The following is a 16119-nucleotide window of genomic DNA, read 5'->3' as shown; positions in this document are numbered from 1 at the left end:
CTCTGGTGGAATTGAAGCAACCCTAAGTAGGTTAAGAAGATGCAGATATAGGCCTATTCCTTATATGGTCTTGTAAACAACTAGATCAGAGGTGACATTATCTTAAGGACAATAAGTCATCTGCTTGTTGGTAGATGGCAGTAGTGTGCAATGTAGCTAGGAAGCTGATAATAGAACAGATTAGGCTAATAATGATTCAGAATGAATAATTTGAAAAGTTTGTGCAAAGTTGAACATGCATTGTTGAATCGGAGCATGGCCCCGCGTCCATGGGGGTACAGAGGCCCTCGATAGGTACGCCAAGCAGTTTTTCACCCCGAGTCCACCGAATGACTAGGCTGCTGAGGCTAATAATGATTCGGAATGAATGATTTTAAAAATTTGTGCAAAGTAGAACATGCATTGTTGAATCGGAGCATGGCCCCGCATCCATGGGATTACGGAGGCCTCCGATAGGTACGCCAAGCAATTTTACACCCCAAGTCGACCGAATGACTAGACTGATGCATAATAGTTATTCAGTATGAATAATTTAGAAACATTTGTGCAAAGATGAATTAGAGCATGGCCCCACTTCGATGGGGGTACGGAGGCCCTCGGTAGGTATGCCAAGCAATTTTTCAGCCCAAGTCCGCCGAATGACTAGACCGATGAGGCTAATAATGATTCGATATAAATAATTTGAAAAATTTGTGCAAAGTTGAACATGGATTCTTGAATCAGAATATGGCCCCGCCTGTAGTGTTTTGTGTAACACCCTGTGTATTGAGACCCGTGGTTCTTGTGTAGTTAGCGGAACATGAAAATAAAGACTGATAGATTGTTGGATTCAATTCTGTTTTAATCCGTTAATATCAAGTTAATCCTAACGTCACCGGTAGCTAATACAGTACAAATATGGCGACGAGTATCTAGTGAACCCATAGATGTGTTAATTTTTGCAAACCTAAGCCTAAAAGCAGAAAATGGCGGTAGCGTTAGAAGTGGCCCCACTTCCTAAATTGGACTGCACTGGTGAATTGGCCAATGTAGGGCCCCGGTGGAAACGTTGGAAGAAAGCATTTGAGTACTATGCTGTGGGAAAAGGTGTCACCCTGGCTGCTCAGAAGAAGGCACTTCTGTTACACTCTGCTGGTATGGAGGTACAAGATCTGTACGAGACGGTGCCAACTGTGCCATTTGTCGCTGGGTTTGAAGGTGAAGAGGATGACGTGTACAAAGCTGCCATTCGAAAACTGGATAGGTATTTCTTGCCGAGGTTGAATGTAGCTTACGAGAGACATGTGTTTCGACAGTTAAAACAGGAGGATGAAACGGTTGCCCAGTTTGTCTCACGACTGAAAAAGCAAGCCCTAAATTGCGAATTCGGGGATGAGGGGGCGAAAAACGAACAAATCCGAGATCAAGTTGTCGACGCATGTAAATCATCAGGTCTACGTAGGAAACTCTTACAAAAAGGGACTGAACTGACACTAGACAGAGTTTTAGAATTAGCTAGAGCAATGGAAGCTGTCGATTTGCAAATGAAGGAAATTGAAGCCAAGTCGGTGTCCGGTGAAGTCAATCGTGTGAAAAATGCCTGTGACGTAAAAGAGAAAAAGACATTAGCTTGTTACCGTTGTGGACGACGTGATGGACACCTCAGTAAGGACCCGTCATGTCCGGCAAAGAGCGCCACGTGCAACAAGTGCAATCTAGTTGGACACTTTTCCAGCGTTTGTAAGACGAAACAAGGATGGATGAAGAAGGGCAGAGATCCGAAACAGGGAAAAGCTAATCCGACGAAGAAGGGCAGAGATTCGAAACAAGGAAAAGTTAACCAGGTCAACGCTTCAAATGAAGATGACGAGTACGCATTCTTGATAGGGAGGAAAGGTTGCAGCCTGAATAGTGGTATGGTCGATGCAGACATCGGTGGAGTCAACGTTAGAATGCTGATCGATTCGGGATCAACTGCTAACATCGTGGATCGTGATACTTGGAGATACATGAAAAAGCAAAGGGTTACGTGTATTTCTGATAAGTCGAGTAAAAGATTGTATCCGTATGGTACAAAAGATCCATTGTCAACATTAGGGACTTTCTCAGCAGATGTGAAAATAGCAGATCATGAAGTGAATGCTGACTTTACTGTGATCGATTGCGCGGGTCGACCACTTTTAGGTAAAGATACTGCTGAAAAGTTACATGTTTTGAAAGTTGGTCCAAATGTCAACATGATTCAAACTGAGCAATGTAATCAGGGTAACACTAACAGTTCAACGTCAATGGGGATTGCCGAAATCAAGAAGGCATTTCCAGAGTGTTTTAATGGAATCGGTAAACTGAAAGATTACCAGGCAACCATCCACATTGACCCAAATGTAAAACCAGTTGCTCAGTCAACACGTAGATTTCCGTTCAGTACGCGTGGAAAGCTTGAAAAGAAATTAAAGTCACTTGCCAAAGATGATATAGTCGAGTCAGTTGAGGGTCCAACTCCTTGGGTTAGTCCGGTGGTGATTATTCCAAAAAAAGGTGATGACATCAGGTTATGTGTTGATATGAGGCAGGCGAACAAAGTATTATTCGTGAGCGTCACCCAATTCCAACTGTCGAGATTTTAGACAGGATGAACGGTAGTCGTGTGTTTAGTAAACTAGACTTGAAATCCGCTTTTCACCAAATTGAGCTAGATGAAAAGTCGCGTGAAATCACAACATTTTGTACACACGTTGGTTTATTTCGATATAAGCGTTTGATGTTTGGGATTAGTTGGGCTCCTGAAAAATTCCAGCACATCATTCAACAAGTTGTAGCAGAATGTGAGGGGTGCGAAAACATCCATGATGACCTAGTTGTACATGGTCGCGATACGGAAGAACACGATCGGAGACTGTTTTAAAGTGTTAAAGAAACTGGCTGAAAAGGGTTTAACGCTTAACGAGGAGAAAATCAAACTCAAAATGGCTGAATTAGAGTTCATGGGACTCATTTTCAGTGAACATGGGATTGCGCCAACCGCCGAACGCGTTAAGGCTGTTGTAGAAGCCCGCAGACCGCAGACCGCGTCAGAAGTTCGCAGCTTCATGGGTATGGTCAACTTCAGTGGTAGGTTCATAAAGAACTTGGCAACGATTGCAGAGCCCTTACGGTGTTTAACGAGACAGGACGAAAAGTTTGTGTGGGGTCCTAAACAGGAGAAATCGATCAAACAGCTAAAGGAAGCGTTAAGCAACACGGACTGTTTGGCTTACTTCCAAAAAGATGCAGAGACTGAGATAATCGTTGATGCTAGCCCTGTTGGATTAGGCGCGATGCTAGTCCAAAAACAGAACGGTGTGAAAAGGGTCATCAGTTATGCCAGTCGAAGCCTATCTCAAGTGGAGCGCCGATATTCACAAACGGAGAAGGAAGCTTTAGGGATTGTGTGGTCATGCGAAAGATTTCATGCTTATGTGTATGGTATACACTTTGAAATCGCCACCGATCACAAACCGCTCCTGTACATTTATGCGCCAAAATCCAAACCTTGTGCTAGAGTAGAAAGATGGGTTCTGAGACTCCAGTCTTATGATTTCACCATAAAGCACATCCCTGGAAAACAGATGGTGGCTGATGCGCTGTCCAGACTCATTGCTGAGTCTAAGCTTGAACAGACTGATGAAGCAGAACAATTTGTGCGTTTCATTGCGCAGGAGGCTAACTCCTATAGCCCTCAAAAATTCGTGATATTGAGCGCGAATCCGCCGCTGATGAAAAACTTTCAGTTGTCCGTGATTGTGTTGAATCAGGTCACTGGGAGAATTGTCCAGCTGAGTTTAAACCGGTTAGGAATGAACTGTGTGTCGTTGGTAAGCTCGTTCTGCGTGGCTGGAGACTTGTTATCCCTGAATCATTGAGGAAACAAACTGTAGATTTAGGACACGAAGGCCATCAGGGTATTGTGAAAACTAAGGAGAGACTCAGGTCCAAAGTATGGTGCCCCGGCATTGATCGTGACGCAGATAGAAAATGTCGCACGTGTCATGGGTGTCAGCTAGTCGGACGAGCTGAAAAACCAGAACCTCTAAAGCGCTTTGATCTGCCAAGTTCAGCTTGGCAAGATACCGCCTTAGACTTACTAGGTCCAATGCCTGATGGGGAGTACATTGTGGCAATAGTGGATTACTACAGCCGGTTCTTTGAAATAGACATTGTAAAGACAATAACCTCAGCAAAAATGATCGAGTGCTTGGAACCGATATTCACCCGTTATGGATATCCAGAGTCGCTGAAAACCGATAATGGGGCACAACTCAGGGGACAGAATACTCCCTGATCTTGTCTGGAACTTCTGGGTAGTCAACCCCAGTTGTTCTCCTTTAATTTTGTTGGTTTGAAGTATTATTATTATTATTATTATTATTATGATTATGATTACGATGATGATGATTATGACGATGATGACGATGATGATGACGATGATGATGATTATGACGATGATGATGATCATGACGATAACGTTGACGATGACGATGACGATGATGATGATGATGACGATGACGATGACGACAACGATGACGATGATGATGACGATGGCGATGGCGATGACGATGACGATGACGATGACGATGACGATGACGATGACGATGACGATGTCGATGATGATGATCATGACGATGATGATGATGATGGCGATGGCGATGGCGATGGCGATGACGATGACGATAACGATGACGATGACGATGACGATGACGATGATCATGACGATGATGATGATCATCATGACGATAACGATGACGATGACGATGACGATGACGATGATCATGACGATAACGATGACGATGACGATGACGATGATGATGATTATGACGATGATGATGATTATGACGATGATGATGATCATGACGATAACGTTGACGATGACGATGACGATGATGATGACGATGACGATGACGATGACGATGACGATGGCGATGTTGATGACGATGACGATGACGATGACGATGACGATGTCGATGATCATGATCATGACGATGACAATGACGATGACGATGACGATGACGATGGCGATGACGATGACGATGACGATGATCATGACAATGATGATGATCATGACGATAACGATGACGATGACGATGACGATGACGTTGACGATGGCGATGGCGATGGCGATGGCGATGGCGATGACGATAACGATGACGATGACGATGACGATGACGATGATCATGACGATGATGATGATCATCATGACGATAACGATGACGATGACGATGACGATGACGATGATCATGACGATAACGATGACGATGACGATGACGATGACGATGACGATGACGATGATGATGATTATGACGATGATGATGATCATGACGATAACGTTGACGATGACGATGATGATGATGATGACGATGATCATGACGATGATGATGATCATCATGACGATAACGATGACGATGACGATGACGATGACGATGATCATGACGATAACGATGACGATGACGATGATGATGACGATGACGATGACGATGATGATGATGATAATTATGATTATTATTATTATTATTATTATTATTATTATATTATTATTATTATTATATTATTATTATTATATATTATTATTATTATGTACCCTTATGTAATGACACCTTGGAGACCAAGTTTCGGTCCGATTCGTTTCATGGTTTGGCCACCAGGGGGCCAAACGTTAAAAGTGAACATATGCAATATCTCCCTTAATAGTAGTCGGGAAATTTTGAAAAAAATATGGTAGGTACTTCTAGCAAAGGTGCATCATATATCCTCCAGGTTTTTGATTTGACCTCCTTTTCAAGGTCACAGAGGTCAAATGGTGTAAATTGGGCGTTAGGATGTAACGATGGCACGTTTCTAAACTGCAATGACTATTGATACCAAATTTGGTACACATTTACCCCTTAGTCAGGTGATCTCAGGGACCAAAGTTTGGTCCAATATGATTCACCACTTGACCACCAGGGGGCAAAATCCAAAAACCTTAAAAATGTGATTATTCCTTAACCTCTTGCCCGATTGCCACCAATTTGATATCATGGGTACATCTAACCACCATACAGTATATGTCACACAGGTTTTTAATTTGACCTTCTTGTCAAGGTCACAGAGGTCAAATGGCATAAATTCGCCGTCAGGCCGTAACTATGGCACGTTTCTTAACTGCAATGACTATTGATCACAAATTAAGTACACATGGACCCCTTGGTCAGGTGATCTCAGGTACCGAAGTTTGGTCCGATCTGATTTGCCGTTTGGCCTCCAGGGAGGGGGCCAAATCCTAAATTCTTCAAAATGCCATTATTCCTAGTAATGACTTGCCCGATTGGCACCAATTTTATATCATAGGTACATCTAATTCTAACAACCATTCAATGTGTCACCCGGGTCTTCTTTGATTTGACCTACTTTTCAAGGTCACAGAGGTCGAATGTACTGTAAATTGGCCATTTTGGGGAAATTGTAATTGCTTGGACCTACATCAAACCTAACACTACATGACACAATACCATGCTCTTTATCCATCTTTCCTCCACATGAGGTGAGCACAATGGCCCTGGCCATTTCATTTATCCAAATCAGGAAGAAGACTGAAGTCAATAGAGAGGTTAAGAGTTTGATACGAAAACGAGGTGATTTTTAGCTCAGCTGACTAAGTCAGCCGAGCTTGTCAAATAAGTTGTTCAGTGGCGTCCGTCTGTCCATCCATCCATCCATCCATCCATCCATCCGTCCGTTAAACCCATGGTGCACATTTTGTAACCGTAAGACCTAGAGACTTCAATTTTGCATTTCTGGATACTTCTGGTCAAACTCTACTTTCAAAACAAAATTTGTCGCCATTCGACCTACTTCCTGCGAGCGAGAGTGCATTAAGGAAACTGGCCTATATCGGCCTAGGAGCAGCAGAATTAGTCGAAATATGCTCTAATATTAAGATAAAATTCTTGAAAATCTATTTTATTGAGAAAAAGTTCAAAATTTTAACAGGAGAGGGCGCTACCTGCCTTTTAATTATTTCTGCCGATTCAAATTGCCGCCCGATGACGTCAGCCATCAATGAAGTCTCCTATTTGCCAGTTCTCAAAACATGGCAGCTACACAACAAAAGCAGTAGCTCCAGGAATAAATCACTGTTCACTTCAGCTTCGTAATCGATTGTACCCCCACTTTATTGTGTTTTGTGTGGTGTTCCTATTCAATCAACGATGTAAGGCCTTATTATGTTGGTTTTAATTGAGAAGGTGCATTATAAGCGGCGTACGAAATACCGAAGCGGAGACAAAATGGCGGCATGTTGTTTACGCTATGTGCAATAATCTTGGAGCTCAATGACACTCAAGTACCCAATTTTCTGCTTAAAAAGTAGTCTGGTAGGCGATATTATCACTAGTTCGTTTCAGTGGTAGTCATAAGGTCTTTAGGGACTAAATTCAGAAATTAGTTCTTGAATATTTGGCGACATTTCTGTGAAAACGATATCGGAAGTGCATGCTCTGTTCGCGATGACATCGCCGATGTATTTTGAAGTGGAGAATTCCCACAGTATGTGCAGTGAATCGGCATGATTCTGTTCGCCTATTATGTTTTAGTTCTACGATTCTTTCATGAGTAAAAAGTAGACATTCTGAGCAATACAATAATGTCACTCCCATAAAAATTGATTGGAAATTGAGGGAGCTACGGCATTCTCTTCGGCAACTGGCAGCGCTGAAAAAATACATTGCATACTGTACAATACCAAATGGCACATTTTAAAAAGCGCTCATTGGACAACGTAGGGCATCACCAGAAATGACGTCATCGCTGGTCTAAATAGAAAACTACGGTGGCGCAGTAGAGCACAAGAAAAGGTTTAGCATTAACTTCGTCATGCAAGCTTCAGCAACAAAACGATTTCTCATGAATGATTTATTTGATCATCATCAGCTTGTTTCCCCTGATAGATAAAAAAATGATTTACAATTTCCATCAAAGTTTTCTATTTTGTGTATAGTCACATGTTATTTAACTGGCAAGGAGCCAAGCAGTTTTGAATATTCGCGGGAAAATACTTCGTACTTGTAAACGAGGCTATGACAATGAGTATCCTCATTCATGGCATAAACTTCATGTTTCGGTAAATATTTTCATACGATGATTTCACCCGAATTATGGTCAGGATTGAGGAATGAACAGTGGCATAATTATGTCAACCAAAAACATTGGTACCGTAGTGAACGCAAAAGGATATCAAATACCATGGAGCATGCCATTTTCATGCATAATGAACTAAACACCGGGAAGATATTAATGATATTAACTCAGCTGAGCGCCAGGCCCTTGGGCCTCTTGTTTTTCTTCTGGTTGAAGTCATCGAGTCAAGTTGATTGTTTTGTATGGTCGTTTTTAGGCGTACCACAGATCAACGACACACTGTTGCATTTCTGACAGTAGGCGACGTGATATAGGTCATCAAAATGCCACCTCGTTCTCTTTCTAAGATCAAAATCTTAACCTCTCTCTCTAATGTCATGGGAAATCTGCATTACTCTGTGTGGTCTGGAGGGGGTCACCAAGAGTGTGGCGTGTGTAATGATGGCATGTGGTCTTCTCAAAATGGCCTCTGAAATTATGAAAATATCAAATTATTGTAAAGTGAAAAGGACTTTTCAATGTGAATTTCACCGAAATAGTACATTGTACTTAATCTGATATGTGATTGGTTGATTTGAGTTCCTGCTTTGTTGGGAGAGAAAAGCCTTTGGCTAATCAGTGGTTAAAAGCCATGAATATCAATTGCTGCCCCAGGCCTACTGCATTTTTTTTGGGGTTCTTTACAGCATCATTTCTGAACAGGGTGGTTATAAGTTGGATCTGAACACTGAATGCTGAGGAAACTGAATTTTGAAGAGGTTGGCATTTTCACAGGATGTAGAGAGGGGGAAGGTAAAAGAAATGCATTACAAAAACTTGTTTTTCAACAGGGTGGCAAAAAATGTGTAGGCTGTAAAACAGAGGATTTTTTTCTCTCAAAGGGGTGGACCGCCTTGTTAGAATGGCGTGTGGAGTAATTGTTATTTGTACTTGCCTCCTCAAAATGTACATGAGCCTGTTTCATTTCGGTTCATTTCAGGAATTTTAGACATCTATTGTATTGTATCTTTATAAAGATTTCATTTACATTTATATACACTACTATGTTGAATCATTGTACATATGCCTCTTGCTGTAAAGTAACCCCTAAATTTTTAGAATCAAAATGGACTGAAATGTATTGCTTCAATAAATTCATAATTATCTGATTTATGTACTTAATAGCTGTGTTTGTTGGCTTCCTGATAATTTATGCAGGGTGAAAATAAGGCAGTGACCTGTCAAGTACCGTACTTTGTAGTGGGCAACGTCACAGTTTTCAAAAATGTTAAGAGATGTACGCAAGTATTTGCATGACGACCACTCATTTATGAAGACTTGGGGACCTTTTTGCCAATCATATAGTTCATATTTCACTTTATCATCTGAGAAAAAAATGCCTACAATGTATGTCTCAATGATAAAGGGTCCAAATCGACCGAGAAAGAATCTGTATGTAAAAATGTACAGGGAAATTTCTCCCCAAAACGAAATGTTTCCCAAGGTCGAAGTCTGGTGTGACGTAGCCGACTTAGTTACATACCACTTGGTGTCCTGTACACTCTTAGAAATAAAGGTTTTTCAGCTCTTGAAAACCTTTAATGGTTTTTCAGCCAGCACAAATATGCACCCGGTAGAGGTTTTTCAGCAAAGTGAAAACCCTTAAAGGTTTTTCACGATCTCGAAAACCATTTGGGGTTTTTCATTTTACCAAAAAACCTCTACGGGGTGCATATTTGTTTTGGCCAAAAACCCTCAAAAACCTTTATTTTTAAGATTGTAGATAAAACTAGCAATTACATATAACCCTGATTTGCCCAAACGATTCCCATTCTGAGTACTAGGGCCTTGTATGTTATGATTGTATGTTATGTGTACGAGACATTCATCGTTCAAGCATACATTGTAGTTCACCAGTTCTTCAAGGATTAGCCTATGGATGATGGATGAAAGTAGAATATTCTGTCTCCCTATTTCCTGCTCAACCAATCGATCCTATCGTCTATGCATCTCAAGGACGGTCTGAATATTGAACCATCCATGGACAATCGGTTCTGGATCCTGACGACTTGCATCTCTAGTTCGCTGCAATTCTGACAGAAACCGTATCTAAAGTCCCATTGTAGTAATAAAAGTGTCCCCCCCCCCTGAAAAAAATTCTCCCCTTCTGTATTCGACGAATTACGGCTCTAAAGAAGCCGCTCGACCGTCAATAGCTCAGCGCCTGATTGTCCGGGTAACAAATGACTTTCCATCATGGGACATTTCAAACTTCTACATCGGGACTAAAAAAAAAAGGACCATGCGAGATCATAAGTAGGGTCCCTTGTCTTGTGTGACCATGTGAGGAGGAATCGAGAGTTCTTAGTCGTTGCCATATTTTGTCAGGTTAGTACCCCATATCTTTGTGAGGCTGCTGCCGCTGCCGGGCCCCGCTGTTCCTTTACGGGTTGGCTATAGGCACCGCCATTTTGGCTAGAGCTTGAAATCTTGGAGCAAGTAGAACTCGTTTAAAGTGCTGTTAATACCAATTTCAAGGCTGGGATGCAGTTCCCTGGAAAACAACTGCATACCCCGTGCATACCATCCTTGAAATTTGAATTCATTTTGAAGAAGTTCTAATTACTCCGAGATTTCACATTCTAGCGAAAATGGACCGCTGTCGTATACAAGGACATCTTGCATGAAACCTTAGAGTAAGGGAGTATTAAAAGTACGCAGCCGACTTCAAACGTTCAATCGTACATCCCCCGCCACAGCGTGGCACAGACTCCCTGAGAGTTGCCGTTCGTGTCAACCTAAGTTGGTCTAACTTGTTACAAAACATGACCTGTAATCGCGTATAAAGTACTTGTAATTCCTAGTGGTCTGGGATCTCTTGGTACCACTCGGTAAGAAACCTGCTTCAGAAGACAAAATTCAGCGTACAGTTCGGGACATCAAGTGTGAAAGAGGTCTGGAAAAAATGTAGGCCCTAAATGTACTTGGTCTGCATAAAATAGTCGTATAAAAATCGATGAGTTTGAGATTCTATATTCCGTTAATTCTATCTATTGATATTTTCTTTGTATCTAGTTGGCTGTTTCAGTAGGCCTAGGCTATGGCATTTACCCGGCAGTTTATTTCTCAAGTCCACAAACTAAATGTATCAGTTTTATTGAACTCCTGAATTAATTCCATGTCGCTCCACTCATAAATATATTCTTCAACAACCATGAAACACAATTCGCCAAAGGCCCGAAGACCGAGCAGCAGCTCAGTTTAGCGTTCTCCATGTGCCAGTGCAGACGGAACATCTTCACTGATTGGCTGATGGCCGTCACCGCATATCAGAGCCTCGCCGCCGGGGCGTAGGCTCCCTGGGCAGCCGTCCGCGTCAACCAGTTCTGGTTATCCAAACGGCTGCCTTTTATCGCGGGTTTTTTGTCATATGATCAAAGGTTGCTGCCTCCTTCCTGATGTTCGGCGGGACGAGCTTGATACCTCATCGATTATTGCAGTGCAATATCGTTGTATGGTATTGATTCATGCGTGAATTCTGCGTTGTTTATACCATGCTCTCCATCGTGAATGTCGATCTTTCCTTGCTCACCATAGTGATATTGTTTAGCCTGCTCATGGTGAATACATGTATGTGCGTCCCGGGATTATTGTCAGTTTGCCATGCTGCCATTTGGTGGTGAGTTCCGCTAGGAAAGTGTGGATCAAACCCTGTATACCTAACAGTAATAAAGGTGACTTTGCTCATAAATGTGACTTTATGCATAATATCAAGATGTCAAAGAACAAAATACTGAATGAAGATAGATAAGCTACTCTCTGTGTACAGAAATCAAATAAATTTATTAATGCAATACATTGTAGTGTATACTTTTACATTCACGACACAATGAAAGGCCAAGTTGAACACTTTCTTTTACATTCAATACAACATTTCATGATGACAACCTCTCTGTCGCCATATGACCGCATAAATTCATGATTGGCCTCGAAAGGGTAAAATTCTGATGCATCTGAAAATATTTTTTGGCTCGATTCCATGAGAAAATAAAATTCAGATAATTAGTCGCTTGAGGGGACGCGCGTTGTCCATCTTGCCAGTAATAGCCTATGGGCTCCACCTGTTGAGTTGACTCCAATGTTTTTTATTACTCGTTTAAGTGGACATGGTCATGGTGAACCTGAGAAGTGGCCGAAGCCTGGTATATTATACACGTGCCTTATACGGTCGAGTCATGATAGATATCCATTCGTTGTGAAAGTTTTACATCAAGCTTGGCATGAATTTACATCCAAACAATGGGGGAGGACCAAACCCGATTTACTCGTATGCTGGTCAAGTGTTCAAGTCGACGTTGCGACATACGCGAGTTAAAACTTATACCGGCGTACTAGGGAAGGGTTGGTTCAACTGGAATTGTTGTATATTATGGGTTAATCAATATTCATTTCAATTCAATTTAATTTATTTGACTGATATTTAGGCCACCAGCCCCTTTACAGTATAATAACAAGGAGAAGCTACTAGACTCTGAACCCAGTCTTTTCGGATTGCGGCGTCCGTCATCCTCATGCAAAGGGGCGGGATAACCACTGCGGGGGGGGGGGGGGGGGGTGTAGAAGCTACTGGCATGTTAATACAATTGTATACAATGACATTAAGAACTTGCGTTACACTCACATATCGTGTCTTTGCCTTTTTGCTTCTTGTAGAAACGATGATACACCACGTAATACATCATAATGTTTTGAAGACATAGTATTGATGAAGGATTGAATAGTTGGCAGTATAAACGGCAAAGATCAAACCCGTAAGTCATGTAAAAAACACAGATATTGAGGATATGAATTCATCATCCACTTCTCTGTTACCACAGTAGCGGCAGAAGTCTAGTTCACGCTTGTCTCTGAAGAGGCCGCATCTAAAACTTGCAATATATACAATGTCGGAATGTTTTTTATGGAAGCACTAGAGGTATATAGCTCTGCCTCGAAATTGGTTTTAAAGAGTTTGTAGTATGATAAAGTTGTTCTGGTTATCCAAACGGCTGCCTTTTATCGCGGGTTTTTTGTCATATGATCAAAGGTTGCTGCCTCCTTCCTGATGTTCGGCGGGACGAGCTTGATACCTCATCGATTATTGCAGTGCAATATCGTTGTATGGTATTGATTCATGCGTGAATTCTGCGTTGTTTATACCATGCTCTCCATCGTGAATGTCGATCTTTCCTTGCTCACCATAGTGATATTGTTTAGCCTGCTCATGGTGAATACATGTATGTGCGTCCCGGGATTATTGTCAGTTTGCCATGCTGCCATTTGGTGGTGAGTTCCGCTAGGAAAGTGTGGATCAAACCCTGTATACCTAACAGTAATAAAGGTGACTTTGCTCATAAATGTGACTTTATGCATAATATCAAGATGTCAAAGAACAAAATACTGAATGAAGATAGATAAGCTACTCTCTGTGTACAGAAATCAAATAAATTTATTAATGCAATACATTGTAGTGTATACTTTTACATTCACGACACAATGAAAGGCCAAGTTGAACACTTTCTTTTACATTCAATACAACATTTCATGATGACAACCTCTCTGTCGCCATATGACCGCATAAATTCATGATTGGCCTCGAAAGGGTAAAATTCTGATGCATCTGAAAATATTTTTTGGCTCGATTCCATGAGAAAATAAAATTCAGATAATTAGTCGCTTGAGGGGACGCGCGTTGTCCATCTTGCCAGTAATAGCCTATGGGCTCCACCTGTTGAGTTGACTCCAATGTTTTTTATTACTCGTTTAAGTGGACATGGTCATGGTGAGCCTGAGAAGTGGCCGAAGCCTGGTATATTATACACGTGCCTTATACGGTCGAGTCATGATAGATATCCATTCGTTGTGAAAGTTTTACATCAAGCTTGGCATGAATTTACATCCAAACAATGGGGGAGGACCAAACCCGATTTACTCGTATGCTGGTCAAGTGTTCAAGTCGACGTTGCGACATACGCGAGTTAAAACTTATACCGGCGTACTAGGGAAGGGTTGGTTCAACTGGAATTGTTGTATATTATGGGTTAATCAATATTCATTTCAATTCAATTTAATTTATTTGACTGATATTTAGGCCACCAGCCCCTTTACAGTATAATAACAAGGAGAAGCTACTAGACTCTGAACCCAGTCTTTTCGGATTGCGGCGTCCGTCATCCTCATGCAAAGGGGCGGGATAACCACTGCGGGGGGGGGGGGGTGTAGAAGCTACTGGCATGTTAATACAATTGTATACAATGACATTAAGAACTTGCGTTACACTCACATATCGTGTCTTTGCCTTTTTGCTTCTTGTAGAAACGATGATACACCACGTAATACATCATAATGTTTTGAAGACATAGTATTGATGAAGGATTGAATAGTTGGCAGTATAAACGGCAAAGATCAAACCCGTAAGTCATGTAAAAAACACAGATATTGAGGATATGAAATTCATCATCCACTTCTCTGTTACCACAGTAGCGGCAGAAGTCTAGTTCACGCTTGTCTCTGAAGAGGCCGCATCTAAAACTTGCAATATATACAATGTCGGAATGTTTTTTATGGAAGCACTAGAGGTATATAGCTCTGCCTCGAAATTGGTTTTAAAGAGTTTGTAGTATGATAAAGTTGTTGAATTCTTCAATCTGGCAAACCATTCTTGTTGATAATTGTCCTTTATTCTTTGTTTGAACTCGGAGATAAACTGTTCTTCTCCACGTTCTGACATGTCTTACGCAACATATCACGCATCACATTTGCAACCCAGTTTGGCCTTCCCCTTTCCAAATCTTCTAATTGGCACTCATATGCCATTGTTGCATATATTGTAGAAAGGCATGTGGGTCAATCGTAACCAATTTTTCATGACCTTGACTTTGGAATAATAAGAAACCAGTTTGAAACGGCCGCAATCTCCCAAAACGGCAGTATTGTTGGCTTTTAAAGAAACATCGCTTGCACGCTTAATAACAAAAGAACAAAGGACCATTTTCGAGAAATTTCTGGCAACGAAAGGGTTAACCTCATTATTCAAATCTAAGCATGCAAGTGTGGTGAAATCCCGAGAGGAAAAAATATTCTCTTGAAGCTGCACAAAGTTTTCGCATGCTTAATTGAAGGTTTTTTTTCATCCTCGACAGAATATATCGATCAGGATTCAATAATGTTGATAACAGCTGGGGTGTGTTTCATGCGTCTGTGGACTGTGGCCCCTATTCACACTACTAGTAAATGACAAGTCAAATCAAACTGAGGTACAGCCATGATGTTAAAAAGAGGACAAACGTAAACAAGTGAATCTGACGCATGTTCAGTGAAACAATATCGAGATCCTATGTATAGATGTAATCACATCTATGATCAAGTCTGGGGTTCTGGACCCAAGACGCATCAAAAATGTCGTCATATGACCAAAGAATATCGATAATGCTATGCGTCCGCGAATATTTAAATCCATTTACATTTCCAAGACGTTCCCACTGTGAGTAAAAACAAATCAACTCGGCTCTATCTAGAGGAAATTCATATGCACTAGCACTCTGCGACTGTATTCACTGCAACAGGTGTAATGGTTTTGTGTGTTTCAAGTTTTGAGTGTTTTCCTCTCATTGTTTAATTTGGGAGCAGTCAGCAGTCAACGATAGATTGACGACTTTTATTGTGTTTTCCCCTATATTGAAAAGTCGTGGTCTCTCCAGCTGTCTCTATGTTTGGAAACAATGACACATGCACTCTTAGAAATAAAGGTTTTTCAGCTCTTGAAAAACCTTTAATGGTTTTTCAGCCAACACAAATATGGACCCCGTAGAGGTTTTTTGGCGAAGTGAAAAACCCCAAGAGGTTTTTCACGATCTTAAATACCATTTGGGGTTTTTCATTTTACCAAAAAACCTCTACGGGGTCCATATTTGTGTTGGCCAAAAACCCTTAAATGGTTTTTCAGAAGCTCAAAAACCTTTATTTTTAAGA

This window comes from Lineus longissimus, unplaced genomic scaffold (genome assembly GCF_910592395.1).
Source record: "Lineus longissimus unplaced genomic scaffold, tnLinLong1.2, whole genome shotgun sequence".
Taxonomy (NCBI): Eukaryota; Metazoa; Nemertea; class Pilidiophora; order Heteronemertea; family Lineidae; genus Lineus; species Lineus longissimus.
Note: the sequence above shows the minus strand (reverse complement) of the source record.